Below are 26060 nucleotides of genomic sequence, written 5' to 3' on the forward strand. Positions count from 1 at the left end.
GACAGGGGTCGTCAGGCCAAGTAGTCCTGGGGCTCAGTTCCTCCGGGAGGGGGAAGAGAGAGATAGATGGGAGAATTAGAAGAAGCATACTTAAGATCACACAGGACACCAGATATGACAAGGGAATTACACGAGATAGGACAGACTGACCCTAGCACCCCGGCACATAGACAACTGCAGCATACTGTAAGTGCCTAGGGGGTTAGGGTTTCCTCTGGGCAGCCCCAATAAGCACATGCCCTTGAGATATCCCTTACTGGGACAGTTGGTCATTGGGGCTGGGGGGTTGAAGACCTGCTAGTCACCCTACTCTCACATTTTTAACAATATATGTTAATGCCATTATTTGGCAACAGTTACAACACACCTATCTGATCTAATTAAAATGAGTTTTTAGACATTACCTCTAACAACAAAACATGAAAAGGTTCTCAGAAGGTTTTTGCTCTCCCTAGAATTGTTAGCTGGGTGAATGGTCACTTCATGCTTAGTAATGGTGAAGCGGGCATGGGCAAACAACCAGACACTTCCCCAACTACTGTAGCACCGCAATGAGACCTGATGGAGAGGAGGGGACTGTGACAGGTATGCACTGAAATATTTATATCCTGCAGCCCAAATCATCCAATTGTGGTTATTGATCTTATCATTGGAGGACCGGTTAGAACACCGTTTATGTTCCCATCTGGAGCCGGAGGGGACGAATGGTAAACAGGCAGAGCATGAGAACCAATGGGCTTATGTAAACGAGGCAAATCACTCATGCCTTAGTTCACCTCCATAATCCAAACATCATTCTTCAAAGATGGAGGGGCACACACACACAAACGTACAGATGCACAGTAAATGTGTAAGCTAAATGGCTTCTCGTTATGTAACATGAAGGGTCAAATCCATTCAAGACATTTTCTTGAAATTGTGCCATTCCGTTTTCTTTCTTGCATAATATCCTCTGTATGAGTTTGACAGCAGTGATAACCAAAAAATCGAATTCAGTTAAAAGGCCAAAAATGGCAAGTCCATAAACATTGATTTGACAAAAAACTATCTACCATAGTCTAGACATGGCACTACCACCCCATAGAATGTAAGCAAACATTGACATTTACAGTAGGCTTTGACAAAAGACATCTGTACTGTTAGGGCAATTAGGCAATATCTTAAGATAAATAGAGAGAGGGGAAAGAGAAAGGGGGGGGGGGGGGGGGGAGATGGAGGAGATAGTGTTTGTGAGAGACCAAGAGAATGAGAGCGATAATGTATAACCTGCAATATAGAGATTGATTTACACAAACGACAGTGGAAAAGTTATCGATTATCGGAATGGACTGCACTTTGTAAAGTATCATAGCCTCACAAGCATTTGAAATTATTAGCATTTAAAATGAGGAGTCCATGGCCTCTCACTGTATTAGAACACTGTAAATGTCTCACCTGCATTCTGCCCTTTAGAGAAACCAAGTGAAACCTTCAAGTCAATATAGATTCCTCTGTGGAGTGAACTCTTGTCTGTTTCCATGGAGACTTGGTCTCCCAGTCTCTGGTGATTCCAACCTCCAGTGTCTTGATGCCACATGAGTAAGGTTCTAGGTACTGTCAGGGAGATAAAAATGGTGTTGTTGATTAAAGTGGTTACCCAGCTAGCACATTTGGTTCTTGGAAGTTGTGAGAATGTATGTTTTTGGTTTCACATTGGTTGTGGGAACAAAGCCATACGTTTCCTGACCGGTAAAACTGAACGTTTTTTAAACATTCTGAGAACAGAAGTGAAAATGTCTCCTGTTCTGGGAACGTTTATTTTTAGGTTTCAGGGAGGTTCTGTGAACATTTTACTCTGGTTCTTTGAAAGTTTTCCTGGGAGATTTTAGTAATGCTCTGAAAACGGAAATTATAGGTTATTTTGAGGTTTTTGATTAACTTCCTTTCACTGAATGTTTCAATAAGACTTTTAATAACTCTGCTAGATTATTTGGGGTTAACTTTTTTTTGAACTCCAAGCACAGATAGGACACATAGAAATTAATTTCCTTACGGCCCTGCTACGCTATAGCCATCAGTCGTCTGGCATTGCCATCAGCCATCAACCATTGAGGAAATGCTTCCTTTGAAATCAATGAAAGCTGCTATACTGCCCGTGTTGCGCTCACGTTGCATCACGTCCAATGGCAGCATCCAAGCTCAAGAATCGCAGAGGTTTAATTATCGATGGCTGATGCGCGCGTTCATTCTATCGTATCAATTGAAATAATGAGAAATAAAGTTGATTTTGGTTGCATGTGGCCTTGAATATACACCACTGGTTATGGTACTAAGATTTATGAAGTCAACAAGCTACTAGCTAGCAGAAACTATAGCTAGCTAGCTAGCTACATTTACTGTTCACAATGTAAACAAAAGCAACTTGTGTAATTAGAGGATAATTTAGTACAACCACTAGCAAAAGTTAATGAGAACTTGCCACTGCGCCACCAGGAGCTAGCATGCCATATTATTTTACTCATACCAAGCTGTTCATTTTAGTCTGTTCAAATAGACCCTATTTCAAAGGAAACACACACTAGTTAAGATTAGGTGTGGCCAATTAGTGGGCACAGCCAACACACCTGAACAAACTTAACAAGATAGAAGCTAGAAAGAGTTTTGTTGATGCTGAGAACAGAATGTACAGTACCAGTCAAAAGTTTGGACACACCTACATTCAAGGGTGTTTCTTAATTTTTTACAATTCTCTACATTGTAGAATAATAGTGAAGACATCAAAACTATGAAATAACACACATGGAATCATGTAGTTACCAAAAAAGTGTTAAACAAATCAAAATATATTTTATATTTTACATTCTTCAAAGTAGCCACCCTTTGCCTTGATGATAGCTTTGCACACTCTTGGCATTCTCTCAACCAGCTTCATGAGGAATGCTTTTCCAACAGTCTTGAAGGAGTTCCCACATATGCTGAGCACTTATTGGCTGCTTTCACTTCACTCTGCGGTCCAACTCATCCCAAACCATCTCAATTGGGTTGAGGTCGGGTGATTGTGGAGGCCAGGTCATCTGATGCAACACTCCATCACTCACCTTGGTCAAATAGGCCTTATACAGCCTGGAGGTGTGTTTTGGTTCATTGTCCTGTTGAAAAACAAATGATAGTCCCACTAAGTGCAAACCAGATGGGATGGCGTATCGCTGCAGAATGCTGTGGTAGCCATGCTGGTTAAGTGTGCCTTGAATTCTAAATAAATCACCCCCACACCATCACACCTCCTCCTCCATGCTTCATGGTGGGAACCACACATGCGGAGTTCATCCGTTCACCTACTCTGCATCTCACAAAGACACGGAGGTTGGAACCAAAAATCTCAAATTTGGAGTCATCAGACCAAAGGACAGATTTCCACTGGTCTAATGTCTGTTGCTCGTGTTTCTTGGCCCAAGCAAGTCTGTTCTTCTTATTGGTGTCCTTTAGTAACGGTTTCTTTGCAGCAATTCGACCATGAAGGCCTGATTCACGCAGTCTCCTCTGAACAGTTGATGTTGAGATGTGTCTGTTACTTGAACACCGTGAAGCATTTATTTGGGCTGCAATCTGAGAAGCAGTTAACTCTAATGAACTTATCCTCGGCAGCAGAGGTAACTCTGGGTCTTCCTTTCCTGTGGCGATCCTCATGAGAGCCAGTTTCATCATAGCGCTTGATGGTTTTTGTGACTGCATTTGAAGAAACGTTCAAAGTTATTGAAATGTTCCAGATTGACTGACCTTCATGTCTTAAAGTAATGATGGACTTTCATTTCTCTTTGCTTATTTGAGCTGTTCTTGCCATAATATGGACTTGGTCTTTTACCAAATAGGGCTATCTTCTGTATTTATTTTATTTTATTTCACCTTTATTTAACCAGGTAAGCCAGTTGAGAACAAGTTGTCATTTACAACTGCGACCTTGTCACAACACAACTGATTGGCTCAAACACATAAAAAAGGAAAGAAATTCCACAAATTAACTTTTAACAAGGCACACATGTTAACTGAAATGCATTCCAGGAGACTACCTCATGAAACTGGTTGAGAGCATGCCAAGAGGGTGCAAAGCTGTCATCAAGGCAAAGGGTGGCTATTTTGAAGAATCTCAAATATAAAATATATTTTGATTTGTTTAACACTTTATTGGTTACTACATGATTCCATATGTGTTATTTCATAGTATTGATGTCTTCACTATTATTCTACAATGTAGAAAATAGTAAAAAATAAAGAAAAACCCTGGAATTAGTAGGTGTGTCCAAACTTTTGACTGGTACTGTATATGTTTTTAAATAACATTCTTAGAACGTTCTAATGGGTTTCAACTAGATAACATAGCCACAAAGTCTGTGAAGAGCATGAGGATGCTGCATGGCCGCACGTGCTCCATCTGTTCCTTGTTTATATCACACTTCCTCGCCAACACCTGGTCTGGAATGTAATTAAATGCTAGCTAGTGGCTAACAAGGTTTGCTGAGCTAGCCACCGAGCTAGAATGCGAACTCGGTAGCACAGACTCAATTCTCCATATGATGTTGAGAAATAGTACATTGTGGGTAGTTTAGAAGATATCTGGAAATAAATTAATAAATATGTAATAACCCAAAAACATAACTATGTTTGTAGTTATAGGTAACCAGATCATGACTATAACTAAGTTACTAAGTCTTTGACCACACTTTGGTGAGTAAAAACTCATGCTTCCTACCCTATAACTTTCTCTGAATTATTTGAGAACATTCCCAATGTCAAACCAGTTGGAGAACATTCCTAGAACATTACCAAAATTGAAATGAAATGTAACCATGTATGAACTTTTAGGAAACATTTTGTTAAAGTAATGAAATACCAAGAAATAAAGTATTTATTGGTCAAGTTCCTTAAAGGGATACTGCAGGACTTCCCCAGAGTCATATTAACTCCTGGATACTATTTTTAAGACTGCGTGCAGTTTGAAGGAAGTTGCTAACTAGCTTTAGCACAATGACTGCAAGTCTATGGTAATTGCTAGCATGCTAATAGATACCTAGTAGATAGACTTCCAGTCATTGCACTAACGCTAGATAGTGTTGGCTCACAAAATGACCTCTAACTTCCTTCATACTGGATGCAGAGACATACAAATGGAATTAATGAATTAATCTGACTATGGGGAAGTAGATTGCCAATCTCTTTAAATGTGCTGAGAATGTTCCAAAGCTAAGTAACAATCCTGCACCATTCCCAGAAAGTTGAAGGAAGGCTGTATGCAAAATAACCATAGGACAACCACACTCTCACCAAGCTCTAAGAAACATATGGTTCTCAGAACGTTATGTGCTTGCTGGGATAATTTAGACTCAACCTAAATAGAACCAACTCATGAGCTGTCACGTCTACCTTTTAATTTCGCCCACGCTACTTGTGTGCCCCAGAACAAATGGAATGGGTGAAATACGGCAAGGGTTTTTATTGAGGCAAGTGTTCGGTGATTGGTCAACAGTAATATTGCCGTTTTTTCCCCTAGTTTTTCAAGAGAAGTTATTTTGGTAGTATGCGAGCACAGACGGTTGCTTCGCCTGGACGAGTTTTTTTTAGGAGCAAACCGAACGTATGTATGCGGACACCTTTACAGTAAATTATACTGAACAAAAATGTAAATGCAACAATTTCAAAGATTTTACAGAGTTACAGTTCATATGAGGAACACAGTCAATTGAAATAAATTCATTAGGCCCTAATCTATGGATTTCACATGACAGGGAATACAGATGTGCATCTGTTGGTCACAGATACCTAAAATAAATGGGCCTCAGGATCTCGTCACGGTATTTCTGTGCATTCAAATTGCCATCGATAAAATGCAATTCTGTTCATCGTCCGTAGTTTATGCCTGCCCATACCATAAACCCACCGCCACCATGGGACATTCTGTTTACAATGTTGACATCAGCAAACCGCTCGCCCACATGAGGCCATACATATGGTCTGCAGTTGTGAGGCCAGTTGTATTTACTGCCAAATTCTCTAAAACCATGTTGGAGGCAGTTTATGGTAGAGACATGAACATTCAATTGTCTGGCAACAGCTCTGATGGACATTCCTGCAGTCAGCATGCTAATTGCACTCTCCCTCAAAACCTGAGACATCAGTGGCATTGTGTTGTGTGACAATACTGCACATTTTAGAGTGACCTTTTATTGTCCCCAACACAAGGTGCACCTGTGTAATAATCATGCTGTTTGATCAGCTTCTTGATATGCCACACCTGTCAGGTGGATGGATTATCTTGGAAAAGGATAAATGCTCAGTAACAGGGATGTAAACAAATGTGTGTCGCAAAATGTGAGAGATTTAAGCTTTTTGTGCGTATGGAACATTTCTGGGATATTTCATTTCAGCGCATGAAACATGGGACCAACACTTTACATGCTGCGTTTATATTTTTGTTCAGTGTACATTATTAATTTGCCTGGTAGACGTCCTATGAGAATTGGCCAAAAATCTACCCAGTGGATTTGTGTACATTTACTAGCATGTGCAGGTGACTATTAACTTGTGAGCCTGAGCCCCATGAAGGACAATATCAGTGTGATCTAAGTGTCATGGAACTACAACACACCAGTTCCTAGGTAGTCACGATAGCTAAAGAAAACTACTGTGTCATCAGCTTCTGTCCAGCCGTCATCACAGTATTTCAGCAGTGCCACAAACACCTGACCCTGTCCCATTCTATTCACTAGCTCAGAAGTACTATTAGGACTACTGAGGGGCTCACGTTGCGGGACCCTTCGTCAAATATTTATACTGACAGACCTGGTTAGTATGACTTGGTAAGTCAATGTGAGGCTATAGATGGGATTATCCCCCATTATAACTGGGTGGTTCAAGCCCTGAATGCTGATTGGCTGAAAGCCATGGTATATCAGACTGTTTGAAAAAGAAAAGGAGAGCCTCACACTTTAGGAGCTCAGATGCAATAATTTAATAACCAACGTTTCGACAGACAAGCTGTCTTCATCAGGGTATAATGACAAACACTGCGGGTCACTAATTTATATAGTTTGGAAGGACACATAGGTGTCTGTAATCGTGGCCGGGTGTGGCTTGATGTCATTGGTTGATTTACATATATAAATAGAACATATAAAAAGCATGAATGGATAACATACGATCATAGATACAATTTGGCCTACAAACATGTACAATGAATAGCAAAATCACAATAATCACACGAATGGCTTCAGATCAAAGTCTACGTTGAGACCGAAGGGAGCCTGGATAAGAGCGTCTGCTAAATGAATAAAATGTCAAATGTAAAATGTAAGCAACGGTCTTTAAATTAAAGATCCAGGCAGCCTCTCGTTTTAACAATAAATTGTAAAAGTCACACCCTCTCCTAGGGAGGGTGACAAGTTCGATGCCGATATAGCGAAGGGACGAAATAGAGTGGTTTGTTTCCAAAAAGTCCTTTGTAAAGGACACCAGCAGTATGATCTCTATCATTGAATCTCTTGATCCTCTCCCTGAGAATACTTTGTTAGTTACTTTTGATGTTGAGTCGTTATACACCAATATTCCACACGAGGGCGGTAATGAAGCCATGGAACATTTTCTTCTGCAACGTGACCCTAATAAATTACCTTCCAGTGCATGCATTTTAACATTGGCTGACATAGTACTCACACATAACTATTTCATGTTTCTAAACTATTTATTTATCCAGACGAAGGGTACTGCTATGGGATCCCCTATGGCTCCTAACTATGCTAAATTACATGGGTTACATGGAGAAACGTTCAATTCTCAATCCTCTCAAAAATGTTTTTTTGCCTAACATTATTTGGAAACGGTATATTGATTATATTTTTGTTTTATGGTGGGGTGATGCAGAACAGCTCCAGGCATTCCATGATTTTCTTAACTCTTGTTCTGAGCACCTGAGATTTACTATGCAATCTGACACAGGTCAAATCAGTTTCCTTGATCTTTTGATTTTGTGTGAGGATAATGTTCTATACACTGATCTTTACAGGAAACCTACTGATCGTAACAGTTTGTTGAGGGCTGATAGATGTCACCCGCTTCCCTTGAAAAACAGTTTGCCCTAAAGCCAGGCCCTAACAGTTTGTGGGCACCGTTTGTCACCGTTATAGTGCAATTAATGTATTGTTTAGTGTTGTGTTGTGTAGTGGCTTTGCTGGTATGCATGAAAATAAAAATATATGAGTTGGCCCCACCAAGATTTACATGCTAAAATTGCCACTGATCAATTGGTAAACTCTGATTTACCACCCCAAAATACCCCTGCGCAATGTTTATTTGTGCCTCTAACGGATGGAAACTACAGGTGTAATGGCTGTGCTCAATGCAATGGCACTTACAAATGTAGATCCTTCAAACACCCTCAAACAGGGAAACAGATCCCAATCAAAGGTGTTATCACTTGCTCCACTAAGGCAGTTATTTATCTTATAACTTGTCCTTGTGGTAAAAATTATGTGTGTAAAACGAAGCGCTAATTAAAAGTAAGAACCAGTGAGCATCGTAGCACCATTAGGTGCAAAAACTTGCCGTATCCAGTTGCGAACCACTCTATTTCGTCCCTTCGCTATATCGGCATCGAACACGTCACCCTCCCTAGGAGGGTTTATTGTTAAAAAGAAAGGCTGCCAGGATCTTTAATTTAAAGACCCTTGCTCCCTTCTTTCTCAACGTAGACTTTGATCTGAAGCCATTCTTGTGATTCTTGTGATTTTGCTATTCATTGTAAATGTTTGTAGGTCTATGTAGCCAAATTGTATCTATGATCGTATGTTATCCATTCATGCTTTTTATATGTTCTATTTATATATGTAAATCAACCAATGACATCAAGCCACACCCGGCCACGATTACAGACACGTGTGTCCCTCCAAACTATATAAATTAGTGACCCGCATTGTTTGTCATTATACCCTGATGAAGACAGCTTGTCTGTCGAAACGTTGGTATTAAATTATTGCATCTGAGCTCCTGAAGTGTGAGGCTCTCCTTTTATTTTTCAAGTGTTCTACTCCACTAGCCAGCACCTCGCCTAAACAGGTGTGCGTTTCTTTCGCCTCCAGATATCAGACCGTATACCACGGGTATGACACAATATTTATTTTTACTGCTCTAATTACATTGGTAACCCGTTTATAATAGCAATAAGGCACCTTGGGGTTTTGGGGTATATTTGCAATATACCACGGCTAAGGGCTGTATCCAGGAACTCTGCGTTATGTTGTGCCTAAAAACAGCCATTAGCCGTGGTATATTGGCCATAATGCTTATATATACACTGAGTGTACAAAACAGTAGCAACACCTGCTCTTTCCATAACCTAGAATGACCAGGTGAATCCAGGTGAAAGCTATGATCTCTTATTTATGTCTCCTGTTAAATCCACGTCAATCAGTGTACATGTAGGGGAGGAGAAAGGTTAAAGAAGGATTTTCAAGCCTTGAGACAATTGAGACATGATTTGTGTATGTGTGCCATTCAGAGGGTGAATTGGGAAGACAAAAGATTGAAGTGCTTTTGAATGGGGTATGGTAGTAGATGCCAGGCACACTTAGTTTGTGTCAAGATCTGCCACCACCCAAACGTCATGCAGCCAACTTGACACAACTGTGGGAAGCATTGGAGTCAACATGAGCCAGCATCCCAGTGGAACGCTTTCGACACCTTGTAGAGTACATGCCCTGACAAATTGAGGCTGTTCTGAGGACAATGGGGGGTGCAACTGAATATTAGGAGGGTTTTCCTAATGTTTTGTACACTCAGTGTGTGGATTAAGTCTTTATTCTGTTTTGAAAGAAGTGCATTTAATTGACCTTGGGTAATCCACCTGTGGACTTTTATCAGCAAAGGTCTAATGAGTGAGTGGCGTCTGGTCATTGTAAATGCACACTACAGTGCTCAAGATCAAGGGTAAATGGAGAACTGAACAGAGGGGCCATTATTTTACTATGCAGTGAATGGCTTCCACACAGAAACTACCATCAACAAATATAACTAAACCAAAGAAAATGATAGAGAACGTAGAGAATGGAAACGGGGCCAGAGAATGAGAATGGAATATTTGGGGTGGTGTGGATTGAGAGGAACGGCATGGCAGCAGAGACCTCAGAGGGAGAGTGAGGATGACGTGAAGACAGAAGAGGTCAACATGGTCACGCTGATTAAGTAGACATGCAAATAAACAACTTGGGCTCTTTCCAGCTGCCATTAAGCCCGACTCTCACTCTGATTAACAGCTATGCTCCCGTGTCACAACACAGTACCTCACCACAGTGCCAAATGTCTACCCAGCAAACATGCCCACATTGGCACGATTGCAGGATCGGTCCTAAACTATGTGCTCTCTGTCACCTGGGACCACATGGCAAATGGCCCAGGAATGCAAGGAAAACACAAGGGACAAAGATGTAAGGACCAGTCACCCTTCCCCCCTCTGAGGGGCCAACATGTATCTCTCTCTACATCAGTAAACAGAGAATTGACTACAGAAATGTGTGTAGAATAACAAAATTGCATCCATGTTTGGAATCTATTTGAAACTCGTCCCATGAGGAGAACTCTGATGCTATTTATATGGATGTATGACCTCTGTGGTCCCATGTAGTTGTTCAGAGTAAACTCTGACGACACTAAAGTATATGCAATTGTCCTACTCAGCCCACCCCCTCAGGTCATCACACATACACTCTTGGCATTCTCTCAACCAGCTTCATGAGGAATGCTTTTCCAACAGTCTTGAAGGAGTTCCCACATATGCTGCACACTTGTTGGCTGCTTTTCCTTCACTCTGCGGTCCCATATCATATTATATACTTACAGTGCCTTCGGAAAGTATTCAGACCCCTTGACCTTTTCCACATTTTGTTACGTTACAGCCTTATTCTAAAATTGATTAAATAAATAAAAATCCTCAGCAATCTACACACAATAGCCCATAATGACAAAGCGAAAACAGATTTTTAGAAATGTTTGCAAATGCATAAAAAAAAAGATACCTTATTTAAGTAAGTATTCAGACCCTTTGCTAAGAGACTCGAAATTGACCTCAGGTCCATCCTGTTTCCATTGATCATCCTTGAGATGTTTATACAACTTGATTGGAGTACACCTGTGGTAAATGCAATTGATTGGACATGATTTGGAAAGGCACACACCTGTCTATATAAGGTCCCACAGTCAGAGCAAAAACCAAGCCATGAGGTCGAAGGAATTGTCTGTAGCACTCCGAGACAGGATTGTGTCGGTGCAAAGATCTGGGGAAGGGTACCCAAACATGTCTGCAGCATTGACAGTCCCCAAGAACACAGTGGCCTACATCATTCTTACATGGAAGAAGTTTGGAACCACCTTCCTAGAGCTGGCCACCTGGCCAAACTGAGCAATCGGGGGAGAAGGGCCTTGGTCAGAGAGGTGACCAAGAACCCAATGGTCACTCTGACGGAGCTCCAGAGTTCCTCTGTGGAGATGGTAGAACCGTCCAGAAGGACAACCATCTCTGCAGCACTCCACCAATCAGGCCTTTATGGTAGAGTGGCCAGACGGAAGCCACTCCTCATTAAAAGTCACATGACAGCCTGCTTGGAGTTTGCCAAAAGGCACCTAAAGACTCTCAGGCCATGAGAAACAAGATTCTCTGGTGTGATGAAACCAAGATTGAACTATTTGGCCTAAATGCCAAGCGTCACGTCTGGAGGAAACCTGGTACCATCCCTACGGTGAAGCATGGTGGTGGAAGCATCATGCTGTGGGGATATTTTTCAGCGGCAGGGACTGGGAGACTAGTCAGGATCGAGGGAAAGATGAATGGAGCAAAGTATAGAGAGATCCTTGATGAAAACCTGCTCCAGAGCGCTCATGACCTCAGACTGGGGCGAAGGTTTACCTTCCAACAGTACAACGACCGTAAGCACACAGCCAAGACAACGCAGGAGTGGCTTCGGGACATGTCTCTGAATGTCCTTGAGTGGCCCAGCCAGAGCCCGGACTTGAAACCGATCTAACATCAATTTTAGAATAAAGCTGTAACGTAACAACATTTTGAAAAAGTCAAGGGGTCTGAAAACTTTCCAAAGGTGCTGTATATCAAATGTGATGTGGGCCCAATGCGGGCTAAAATATTGTCCCTATGTAGGCTGCCCACATTGGACCGATGCGCCTTTGCTCATCGGCTTCACAATGGCCCCATGGCAGGTGGCCCCAAGTGCAGCCCTATCTTCGCCTTAAATAAGCCCACCGTTTGGATCGGCTGCCCTTATTGGGCCCATTTGGACCCCATGAGTTCATTGTGTTGGCCCTATGTGTAATGCCCACCCTATGCCAATTGATCCGTTTTATCTATGATTTAATAATAGGAATGTATTTAAAATATTTTTTGTCCACAATTATTTATTACAATTTACCTCAATGTATACATTGTATCATTTTCAAACCATAAAGGTATTTAGCGAATGTGTTACATTTTATCAGAAAGACAACCAAGTTGTTACTAGTATCATACATATATTTTTTACAAGGGAAAGTATTACGTTTGTCATGTCACATGCACTTATTTATGTCTTTAAAAAAAAACATTATTGGCAGGGTACAAGATCCCAAAAATGTTGTCATCACACAACAGAACACAAAGTGGAACTGACAGCTTTTTAGCATCATGAAATCTTATTAATATCTGTTCATATACACCCCCAGGAAGAATGACACCTTTTAGTATTTTAAATTTTTTGACAAGCAAGCACTTAGATATGGTAATTTTCATGTTTTCATAAATTCTTAGAATGTTTGGTAATGAGGTATAGTGAAATTCTATAGCAATATAGACTGGAAAACTGACTGTACATTAGGAAAATTAATAGACACCGCAGTAAATAAAATCTAATAAAAACATCTGTCTCATTCAGGCTCGGTGTCTACGCAGACCGGTGCGCCGTAGCCAATCAGAACTACAGTAGGCCGGACTGCCATCATTCACCTTGAACAGCACTGTGTTTACAGGCAGTAGCAACAGCGCGACTTTAGATCATTAGAACACATTCGCCAAAAGCCACAAAATACACCTGAATGGATTTCAGCAAATATGTAAATACCACGGGAGTCCTCTTACATTTGGGAACTTTACAGTCCTATTGATCAAACAACCATGAAAAGGTAGGCACTCTCCTTCAGTTATGCACATCAACAAGATCAACAACTAATGCTAGCCAGAGCAAGATGAGCTCAAATCTAATGAGTGAACATTAGATAAACCCTCAAACTTTTTTCAGCTAGTTGGCTGTCAAAATTGCACTGATAAACGAAGGGGAATAGTAGCCTTCTCGTCCTTCTGCAGCTTGCCTGCCAATGCATGCTTGTCCCAACCCACGTTTTGACAACTGAATGGGAACTTCTTCTTCTTCTTCTTCGATGAGGTTTAACGGCGGTTGCCATCCAATAAATGTTGCATTACCGCCATCTACTAGACTGGAGTATAACTTCCTTATACTTTGCTTGAAAAATAAATAAACAAATACCGTACCATCTAAAACTACACTCACAAATAAATTAAAAATAAACACCCTACTCCACTATTTAAATCTATTTAGTCCTACTTCAGGCCAACAGCCTGAAAGGATGGGACACCACCACTTAACACTCCCTGTAACTCTTCTGACATCAAGTCTCGCACACCCAAATACCTCTCTGCAGCTGCCACCACAACATCAATTTTCTGCGACTTACGTTTCATCCCTGCAGTACAGTTGATAACCATTGCTATAAATGCTAAAAATCCAATCTTACTGAAACATATATCACTTGTTGGTTTATCCCTCTGTACTGGTACAGATCTACTACTCACACCACTCCTCTCAGGATCCCTCCCCCTTGACCCATCTTCCTCTACTTTCTTCACTGCCTCAGCATATGACAACTTCTGCACTACTCTAACCCTGGAAACCTCAACCTGCCTCTCTCGCACGTGACATTTCGGATCCCCAGCCCAATGGGCACCCTACAATTAACACAAACCACCACTTTCCCCAATGCTACACATTCCTTTGTCTCATGCCCTTCTGCACACTTTTCACACATAGGAACATCCCTCCTACACACTGCTGCCACATGCCCATAAACTTGACACCTGTAACAACGTAATGCATTCGGCACAAAGGCTTGTACAGGATAATTTATATATCCTAACATCACTTTGTCGGGCAAAGACTCAACATCAAAACTCAAGAACAGACAACGACTCTTCTGTTTCACCACTCACGCCACCCTGTCTGCGTCGCACCAAATGACGAGCATCACAAACACTGGGAATCTTCGCCTTCAGTTGGTCAACTTTCACATTTACCGCTACCCAAGTAATCACGCCTTTCAATGGCACCCTTTTCCTGAGAGCATAAATGGGAACTTGCCTGCCTGCCCGCCCATTTGATCAATGCCAAATACATTTGATTGACAACTAGCTAAGGGTGCGTTCATAAATTGCCTCCAGTGTGTCAGAGTGCGCTCTGGGTCGTTCGTAAATTCAGAGTGCTTCGCTCTCCAAGTGTTCAGAGTGCACACTGTACGATTGACACTGGACGCTCTGGCCGAGGAGTAGGGTTGATCCGAGCATTCCTCACAACAGCAGTCAAGCACCGAACTGGCTAAAGTTGGCTAGCTACTTCCAGACACAATTGAGAGAACACCTCACTCTGACAATTTTACTCGCCCTAGCAGAGCTGATTAGGCTGTTTACCTGTTATCTAGAGCATTCGTGACTTACTGTTACTTTCTTTGCATATGTTTACTGACACCGGTCATATTCAGCGAGTGTTGCGTGTTCGTAAATTCATCAGTTATTCTGCGCTCTGACACACTCAGATAAGAGTGCTCTGAAATCGGAGTAGAAAGCCAGAGTGAATATACGAACGCAAGAGATATGTTAACTGGATAAAAGTTGTTCAAGTTCAGCATAGCTAGCTAGTAAAGCAATTCACATTCTAGCTTTAGCCACCGAAAAACGATATGAGGGGAAAAAGTCGGTCAGTCACCCACTCCTCCAATGACATGACATCATCCCAGCAGCTAGCTAGCTAACATTAGGCTCTGTGTTTTTAGCTTGCTAAATAAAGAGCTACATTAGTAGATACTCTAGCCTATTAGCCATGTTATGACTGACTTGTGATCATTGCCCTTGCTAGTTTGATTGAATTGACATTCACAGCCTTAGTTACATTCGTCTGGAGTTGAAACGGTCAAACGTTTTAGAACACTTCCACATTCAAGGGTTATTCTTTATTTTGACTATTTTCTACATTGTAGAATAATAGTGAAGACATCAAAACAATGAATGAACACATATGGAATCATGTAGTAACCAAAAAAGTGTTAAACAAATCAAAATATATTTTATATTTGAGATTCTTCAAATAGCCATCCTTTGCCTTTATGACAGCTTTGCACACTCTTGGCATTCTCTCAACCAGCTTCACCTGGAATGCTTTTCCAACTGTCTTGAAGGAGTTCCCACATGTGCAGAGCACTTGTTGGCTGCTTTTCCTTCACTCTGCTGTCCGACTCATCCCAAACCATCTCAATTGGGTTGAGGTCGAGGGATTGTGGAGACCATGTCATCTGATGCAGCACTCCATCACTCTCCTTCTTGGTAAAATAGCCCTTATACAGCCTGGAGGTGTGTTGGGTCATTGTCCTGTTGAAAAACAAATGAGAGTCCCACTAAGCCCAAACCAGATGGGATGGCGTATCGCTGCAGAATGCTGAGGTAGCCATGCTGGTTAAGTGTGCCTTGAATTCTAAATAAATCACAGACAGTGTCACCAGCAAAGCACCCCCACACCATAGCACCTCCTCCTCCATGCTTTACGGTGGGAAGTACACATGCAGAGATCATCCGTTCACCCACACCACGTCTCACAAAGACACAGCGGTTGGAACCAAAAATCTCAAATTTGGACTCCAGACCAGAGGACAAATTTCCACCGGTCTAATGTCCATTGCTCGTGTTTCTTGGCCCAAGCAAGTCTCTTCGTATTATTGGTGTCCTTTAGTAGTGGTTTCTGTGCAGCAATTCGACCATGAAGGCCTGATTCACACAGTCTCCTCTGAACAGTTGATGATGAGATGTGTCTGTTACTTGAACTCTGTGAAGCATTTATTTGGGCTGCAATTTCTGAGGTTGGTAACTCTAATGAATGTATCTTCTGCAGCAGAGGTAACTCTGGGTCTTCCATTCCTGTGGCGGTCCTCATGAGAGCCAGTTTCATCATAGCGCTTGATGGTATTTGCGACTGCACTTGAAGAAACTTTCAAAGTTCTTGAAATTTTCCGGAATGACTGAGCTTCATGTCTTAAAGTAATGATGGACTGTCGTTTCTCTTTGCTTATTTGAGCTGTTCTTGCCATAATATGGACTTGGTCTTTTACCAAATAGGTTATACCCCTCCTACCTTGTCACAACACAACTGATTGGCTCAAACGCATTAAGAAATAAACCAATTCCACAAAGTAACTGTTAAGAAGGCACACCTGTTAATCAAAATGCATTCCAAGTGACTACCTCATGACGCTGGTTGAGAGAATGCCAAGAGGGTGCAAAGCTGTCATCAAGGCAAATTTGGCTACTTTGAAGAATCTCAAATCTCAAATATATTTTGATTTGTTTAACAGTTTTTTTGTTACTACAGTGCCTTGCAAAAGTATTCATCCCCTTGGCGTTTTTCCTATTTTGTTGCATTACATCCTGAAATTTAAATAGATTTTTATTTGGATTTCATGTAATGGACATACACAAAATAGTCCAAATTGGTGAAGTGAAATGAAAAAAATAACTTGATTCAAAGAATTCAAAAAAATTAATAACGGAAAAGTGGTGCGTGTATGTGTATTCACCCCCTTTGCTTTGAAGCCCCTAAATAAGATCTGGTGCAACCAATTACCTTCAGAAGTCACATAATTAGTTAAATAAAATCCACCTGTGTGCAATCTAAGTGTCACATGATCTGTCACATGATCTCAGTATATATACACCTGTTCTGAAAGGCCCCAGAGTCTGCAAAACCTCTAAGCAAGGGGCACCACCAAGCAAGCGGCACCATGACAAACAACAAACCTGCCAAGAGAGAGCCGCCCACCAAAACTCACGGACCAGGCAAGGAGGGCATTAATCAGAGAGACAACAAAGAGACCAAAGATAACCATGAAGGAGCCACAAAGCTCCACAGTGGAGATTGGAGTATCTGTCCATAGGACCACTTTAAGCCGTACACTCCACAGAGCTGTGCTTTAGGGAAGAATGGCCAGATAAAAGCCATTGCTTAAAGTAAAAAATAAGCAAAAACGTTTGGTGTTCACCAAAAGGCATGTGGGAGACTCCCCAAACATATGGAAGAAGGTACTCTGGTCAGATGAGACTAAAATTGAGCTTTTTGGACTTCAAGGAAAACGCTATGTCTGGTGCAAACCCAACACCTCTCATCACCCCGAGAACACCATCCATGGTGGAGGCAGCATCATGCTGTGGGGATGTTTTTCATCGGCAGGGACTGGGAAACTGGTCAGAAATGAAGGAATGATGGATGGCACTAAATACAGGGAAATTCTTGAGGGAAACCTGTTTCAGTCCTCCAGAATTTGAGACTGGGACGGAGGTTCACCTTCCAGCAGGACAATGACCCTAAATATACTGCTAAAGCAACACTTGAATGGTTTAAGGGGAAACATTTAAATGTCTTGGAATGGCCTAGTCAAAGCCCAGACCTCAATCCAATTGAGAATCTGTGGTATGACTTAAAGATTGCTGTACACCAGCGGAACCCATCCAACTTGAAGGAGCTGGAGCAGTTTTTCCTTGAAGAATGGGCAAAAATCCCAGTGGCTAGATGTGCCAAGCTTATAGAGACATATCCCAAGAGACTTGCAGCTGTAATTGCTGCACAAGGTGGCTCAACAAACTATTGACTTTGGGGGGGTGAATAGTTATGAACGCTCAAGTTTTCTGTTTTTTTGTCTTATTTCTTGTTTGTTTCACAGGAAAAAAATATTTTGTATCTTCAAAGTGGTAGGCATGTTGTGTAAATCAAAAGATACAAACTCCCAAAAAATCGATTTCAATTCCAGGTTGTAAGGCAACAAAATAGGAAAAATGCCAACGGGGGTGAATAATTCTGCAAGCCACTGTACATGATTCCATATGTGTTATTTCATGGTTTTGATGTCTTACCTATTATTCTACAATATAGAAAATAGTAAAAATAAAGAAAAACCCTTGAATGAATTTTTGACCGGTTGAGTAAGTATTCAGACCCTTTACTCATCACTTTGTTGAAACACCTTTGGCAGCGATTACAGCCTCAAGTCTTCTTGGGTATGACGTGTTATGTGAATTATTTAACAAACTATTTCAGTGTCTCTGTGCGTCTCCCAAAAGGTTGTAAGTCTTTTGGGATATGAGTAACGGACAGAGTCCCGGTCTGCATAGTCAGAGATTTATTCATTGAGAATTCTGCCATCACAATTTCAGAGTCCATCTTTTATACTCATATGTCATACAAAAATCCCTCCTCTCTGTAGGCGGGCTGTAGTTTTCCACTTTAAAACTGCTCTCCTGACCATCAGCACACACACACACACACACACACACACACACACACACACACACACACACACACACACACATGCACTCTTCCAAGCCTAACAGTTTCTCTCCTCCCTAAATTCCTCAGTTATCTTGGTTTCTCAGTTGCCTGTAGACAGTTCTCCTTGTCCTTTGTTGTCTGGTCTAACTCTTACTCACATTGCTAAATAGTAGCTCAATGTCATAGTCTTTACTGGTCCTACACTCACACATTCTAACACATTTCACACAGTTTCAGCGTGTAATAATTAGTCATTAATAATTAATCTATCAGACGCTACAAGCTTGGCACACCTGTATTTGGGGAGTTTCTCCAATTCTTCTCTGCAGATCCTCTTAAGCTCTGTCAGGTTGGATGGGGAGCATCGCTGCACAGCTATTTTCAGGTCTCTCCAGAGATGTTTGATACGGTTCAAGTCCGGGCTCTGGCTGGGCCACTCAAGGACATTCAGAGACTTGTCCCAACGCCAATCCTGCATTGTCTTGGCAGTGTGCTTAGGGTCGTTGTCCTGTTGGAAGGTGAACCTTCACCCCAGTCTGAGGTCCTGAGCGCTCTGGAGCAGGTTTTCATCAAGGATCTTTCTGTTCTTTGCTCCGTTCATCTTTCCCTCGATCCTGACTGGTCTCCCAGTCCCTGCAGCTGGAAATCATCCCACAGCATGATGCTGCCTCCACCATGCCTCACCATAGGGATGGTGCCAGGTTTCCTCCAGACGTGACGCTTGGCATTCAGGCCAAAGAGTTCAATCTTGGTTTCATCAGAGCTCAGTTTGGCCAGGCGGCCAGCTCTAGGAAGAGTCTTGGTGGTTCCAAACTTCTTCCATGTAAGAATGATGGAGGCCACTGTGTTCTTGGGGACCTTCAATGCTGCAGAATTGTTTTGGTACCCTTCCCCAGATCTGTGCCTCGACACAATCCTGTCTCGGAGCTCTACAGACATTTCTTCAACCTCATGGCTTGTTTTTTGCTCTGACATGCACTGTCAACTGTGGGAACTTATATAGACAGGTGTATGCCTTTCCAAATAATGTCCAATCAGTTAATTTACCCCAGGTGGACTCCCAATAAAGTTGTATAAACATCTCAAGGATGATCAATGGAAACAGGATGCACCTGAGCTCAATTTCGAGTCTCATAGCAAAGGGTGTGAATACTTATGTAAATACTTTTTATTTTCAATAAAGTATTAAATATTTCTAAAAAAACTGTTTTTGCTTTGTCATGATGTGGTATTGTGTAGATTGACGAGGAAAATGTTTTATTTAATCAATTTTAGAACAAGGTTGTAACGTAACAAAATATGGAAAAAGTCAAGGGGTCTGAATACTTTCCAAATGCACTGTGTCTATTCTGCCAACAATGCCTTACTGTACGTCATGGAATTTTGAGTCAAATATAACCTATTTTTAAAACCTCTTATAAAGTTGGTTTTGTAGCATAAACTTGGAATTTGATATTTTTGACAGATATTATGATTGTCTGTTTGTTTCATATCTGCAAAGTAGTTAAAATGCTGTCAGCCCACATACACAAACGCGCACTTGCATGGGCACACACCAAGGCACACAAATGCACAAATATACTGTACACATCTGAGCCTGAGACTTCTCCGAACTGCAGAAGACCAACTCTATCAGAAATGTATATGCCCCCTCCTGTACTCCCTGTTCACCCATGACTGTGTGGCCAAGCACGCCTCCAACTCAATCATCAAGTTTGCAGACGACACAACAGTAGCAGGCTTGATTACCAACAATGACGAGACAGCCTACAGGGAGGAGGTGAGGGCTCTGGGAGTGTGGTACCAGGAAAATAACCTCTCACTCAACGTCAACAAAACAAAGGAGATGATCGTGGACTTCAGGAAACAGCAGAGGGTGCACCCCCCCTATCCACATCGACGGGACCGCAGTGGAGAAGGTGGAAAGCTTCAAGTTCCTTGGCTTACACATCACTGACAAACTGAAATGGTCCACCCACGCAGACAGTGTGGTGAAGAAGGCGCAACAGAGCCTCTTCAACCTCAGGAGGCTGAAGAAATTTGGCTTGGCACCTAAAACCCTCACAAACTTTTACAGATGCACAATTGAGAGCATCCTGTCGGGCTGTATCACCGCCTGGTACGGCAACTGCACCACCCGCAACCGCAGGGCTCTCCAGAGGGTGTTGCGGTCTGCCGAACGCATTACCGGGGGCAAACTACCCACCCTCCAGGACACCTACAACACCCGATGTCACAGGAAGGCCAAGAAAATATTCAAGGACATCAACCACACAAACCACTGCCTGTTCACCCCGCTATCATCCAGAAGGCGAGGTCAGTACAGGTGCATCAAAGCTGGGACAGAGAGCATGAAAAACAGCTTATATCTCAAGGCCATCAGACTGTTAAATAGCCATCACTAGCACATTAGAGGCTGCTGCTGCCTATTGAAATCACTGGGCACTTTAAGAAATTGAACACTAGTCACTTTAATAATGTTTACATATCTTGCACTACTCATCTCATATGTACAGTATATACTGTATCCTATAATATTCTACTGTATCGTAGTCCATGCCGCTCTGTCATTGCTTGTCCATATATGTATATATTCTTAAATTCCATTCTTACTTAGATTTGTGTGTATTGGTTATATGTTGTGAAATTGTTAGGTATTACTTGTTAGATATTACTGCACTGTCGGAGCTATAAGCACAAGCATTTCGCTACACCCACAATAATATCTGCTAAACACATGTATGTGACAAATAAAAATTGATTTGATTTGATTTTGATTTGATCTGCTTCTGTCTGGTGTCTACACCCTCTCCCCCCCTCCCTATCTCTCTTTCTCTCTCGCTCTCTCTTCCTGTCCTTTGTTTACTCCCTCCCTCCTCCTGTCAGTCTCCCTCATTGCCATTCCCCTTTCTCTCCCTGTCATCTTTTTCAGTGTTTATTGTCTACATCCTCCTATTCAATTGGATTATAGTTACGTCAGTGGGATGAGAAATAAATCATATCAAACAATTAAATGACAAGTGCTCTCTCTCTGTCTTTCTTTCTCTATTTTGTCTGTTTCTCTCTTTCTCACACACACACACACACACACGCACGCAGGCACACATGTACTTATGCACTCATACAAACACAACACACTAACTGGGATTGGTGATTATTGTGCATAAACACTCATCGACAGGTGGGAACGATAGTATTTGATGCTAACAAAAAATCATTATTTTTATCTTCCTATCCCATAGGTGTCACACCAGTCTTCGCTTTGGCTCCCCCTCCTGTCCAGCTCAGGCGTTCGGCGTTCCCGGCCTTCTAGCTGCTGCCTAACCTGCTGCTGGCAAACGCCCTTCACTCATCAACCCCGGGCTTGTCTCGTCATCATTACACACACCTGGTTCCAATCCCCATCCTATTACTGTATACATATACTCCCGCTGTCATTTGTCTTTGTTGGTCATTGTATATGTTGCTTGTTTTCCTGAGAGGAATCTCTCCTACTATTTACTGAGTACTTTATATTTTGAACTGTGGGTTTCGTCCCGCTTTAAGCTATGGTGCTTTAATAAATTCAGTAGTTCTAAATCTGCGACTGCCTCCTGCCTACTCCTCTCTACACTTGTGACAATAGGGAGCCGTTAGTCCTGTAAATACAGCGGATGAGGACGCATCAGAATCAGAGAGGCCTATATGTTTGAAGTCGCACTCCAGTCTCCTTTTCACCTAATTTATCACCTGATTTACTTAAGAAAATGTACATCTCAATAGGTGGTCCAGGTATCCTCATGACATGGCACAAGTGGGGGGATGGGCCTTTCCTCTTTTGTTCTGTATTGCTCCTCTATTGTTCCTCAAGCAGGGGGGAGGCTGATTACATCAGAGGGCACCATCAGACCAACTCCTTGAACGGCCTACTATTTGAAGTTTGCGCTTGTCTAAAAAACTAAATTTTGCTCTAAACATATGTTTTTACCCGTAAGTGTGTGTATATTACTGTATATATATGTGACATATTGTTTTTCAACAGAAAAAGTAAAACAATTGTTGGAGTGCGTCTTTAACCAGAAATAGGCGCGCTAAAAACGGACTTCATCAAGGGGCGGACAGAGACGAACATGCTTGCAGAGAACTGATCTGAACCTTCACAGGCCAGAGGCTGGACGACAGAGAAGAGAGTATTAGGCAAGTTGAATGTAACTAACAAGGCTGATTGGGTTAGAGAATATCCTCCAGGACATGAAAATGTAGTGTGATGTGGACAAATGTCAGTGGATGTGGACAAGCTGTCTACTAAAACAGCTTTATTGATCTGAACCCCAGTAAAATCTTCCTGTGCCACTGTGCCACTGCCCCTCTAACCTCATATAAATAAAACACAACATATATTTTGGTCCTTGAGAAGCATGTTTATTGACATACAGTGAGGGAAAAATTATTTGATCCCCTGCTGATTTTCTACATTTGCCCACTGACAAAGAAATGATCAGTCTATAATTTTAATGGTAGGTTTATTTGAACAGTGAGAGACAGAATAACAACAAAAATATCCAGAAAAACGCATGTCAAAAATGTTATAAATTGATTTGCATTTTAATGAGGGAAATAAGTATTTAACCCCCTCTCAATCAGAAAGATTTCTGGCTCCCAGGTGTCTTTTATACAGGTAACGAGCTGAGATTAGGAGCACACTCTTAAAGGGAGTGCTCGTAATCTCAGCTTGTTACCTGTATAAAACACACCTGTCCACAGAAGCAATCAATCAATCATATTCCAAACTCTCCACAATGGCCAAGACCAAAAAGCTCTCCAAGGATGTCAGGGACAAGATTGTAGACCTACACAAGGCTGGAATGGGCTACAAGACCATCGCCAAGCAGCTTGGTGAGAAGGTGACAACAGTTGGTGCGATTATTCGCAAATGGAAGAAACACAAAAATTCTGTCAATCTCCCTCTGCCAGGGGCTCCATGCAAGATCTCACCTTGTGGAGTTGCAATGATCATGAGAACGGTGAGGAATCAGCCCAGAACTACACGGGAGGAACTTGTCAATGATCTCAAGGCAGCTGGGACCATAGTCACCAAGAAAACAATGGGTAACACACTACGCCGTGAAGGACTGAAATCCTGCAGTGCCAGCAAGGTCCCCCTGCTCAAGAAAGCACATATACAAGCCCGTCTGAAGTTTGCCAATGAACAGCTGAATGATTCAGAGGAGAACTGGGTGAAAGTGTTGTGGTCAGATGAGACCAAAATCGAGCTCTTTGGCATCAACTCAACTCGCCGTGTTTGGAGGAGGAGGAATGCTGCCTATGACCCCAAGAACACCATCCCCACCGTCAAACATGGAGATGGAAACATTATGCTTTGGGGCTGTTTTTCTGCTAAGGGGACAGGACAACTTCACCGCATCAAAGGGACGATGGACGGCGCCATGTACCGTCAAATCTTGGGTGAGAACCTCCTTCCCTCAGCCAGGGCATTGAAAATGGGTCGTGGATGGGTATTCCAGCATAATAATGACCCAAAACACATGGCCAAGGCAACAAAGGAGTGGCTCAAGAATAAGCACATTAAGGTCCTGGAGTGGCCTAGCCAGTCTCCAGACCTTAATCCCATAGAAAATCTGGGGAGAGAGCTGAAGGTTCGAGTTGCCAAACGTCAGCCTCGAAACCTTAATGTCTTGGAGAAGATCTGCAAAGAGGAGTGGGACAAAATCCCTCCTGAGATGTGTGCAAACCTGGTGGCCAACTACAAGAAATGCCTGACCTCTGTGATTGCCAACAAGGGTTTTTCCACCAAGTACTAAGTCATGTTTTGCAGAGGGGTCAAATACTTATTTCCCTCATTAAAATGCAAATCGATTTATAACATTTTTGACATGCGTTTTTCTGGATTTTTGTTTTTTTATTCTGTCTCTCGCTGTTCAAATAAACCTACCATTAAAAGTATAGACTGATCATGTCTTTGTCAGTGGGCAAACGTACAAAATCAGCAGGGGATCAAATACTTTTTTCCCTCACTGTATGTTCTAGGAGATAAAGTAAACCATGGGAGAACAGTTAATCCCAAGGATCCAAACAGTGGACATCTGAAGTGTTCATCTCACAGCTGTCAGTCTTTTAGTACTCATTCCATGGATCATACAGACATTGTCTTGCATTTTCCATGACAAAAATAGACACAGGCCTTTCTAATGATTGACCAAGCGAGGAAATGTCAAGTACTCAGTAAACAATAGCAGCTGAGACATTATGTAACCGTCCATTGTATGTTGATTACCTCGTTATTAATAATGTAAGAGACTGTGATATGTGACCTAAAATAACGATTTTGATAGTGGATTGCTTCCATGTTTCTTTGTTTAATCACCTTATTATTGAGGAAGACATTGTTGTGGTTGAAAATGTGATAAAATACACATTAGCTTTGTCTGCTGCATAAATGCGGGAGTTGCCCAGGGGTGAGTTGTTTGCAATGCAGGGGTGAGTTGTTTGCAATGCAGATGATGCTGTGGCTGACAGCTGGGGTCCAATCACTGTATGACCAGTATCATCTAACAGTTGTGTATCAAAAGACATCACTGACTGACTCAAGTGTATACATAATACAGTAGATGGGCTCTACAGGTCTTAGTACCGTTTTTAGCTTTGGTGCAATTTTCAAGTATATGGAAAATGTTCACAAGTCTTAGTACAAAACTCAAAACAGATAATCAAAAAGGCAGTTGTTTCAAAACTCTAAGCACATTTTTAGTTGACTAAGCACAACACACAGAATCATCCAGTCACTTTTCACCAAACTTAATCAGTGTTTTATCTACACTGAACAAAAATAGAAACACCACATGTAAAGTGTTGGTCCCATGTTTCATGAGCTGAAATTAAAGATTCCAGACATTTTCCATATGCACAAAAAACATATTTCTTTCAAATGTTGTGTACAATTTTGTTTACATCCCTGTTAGTGAGCATTTCTCCTTTGCCAAGATAATCCATCCACCTGACAGGTGGCCCATTGTCGTGCCATTCATCCGCCGCCATCACCTCATGCCGCAAGGATCTATACACAATTCCTGGAAGCTGAAAATGTCCCAGTTCTTCCATGGCCTGCATACTCACCAGACATGTCACCCATTGCGCATGTTTGGGATGCTCTGGATCAACGTGTACGACACCGTGTTCCAGTTCCTGCCAATATCCAGCAACTTTGTACAGCCATTGAAGAGGAGTGGGACAATATTCTACAGGCCGCAATCAACAGCCTGACCAACTCTATGCGAAGGAGATGTGTCGCGCTGCAAGAGACAAGTGGGGGTCACACCAGATACTGACTGGTTTTCTGATCCACAACCCTACTTTTTTTTAAAGGTATCTGTGACTAACAGATGCATATCTGTATTCCCAGTC

Source organism: Coregonus lavaretus (genome assembly GCF_964263955.1).
Source record: "Coregonus lavaretus genome assembly, contig: HAP1_SCAFFOLD_2333, whole genome shotgun sequence".
Lineage (NCBI taxonomy): Eukaryota > Metazoa > Chordata > Actinopteri > Salmoniformes > Salmonidae > Coregonus > Coregonus lavaretus.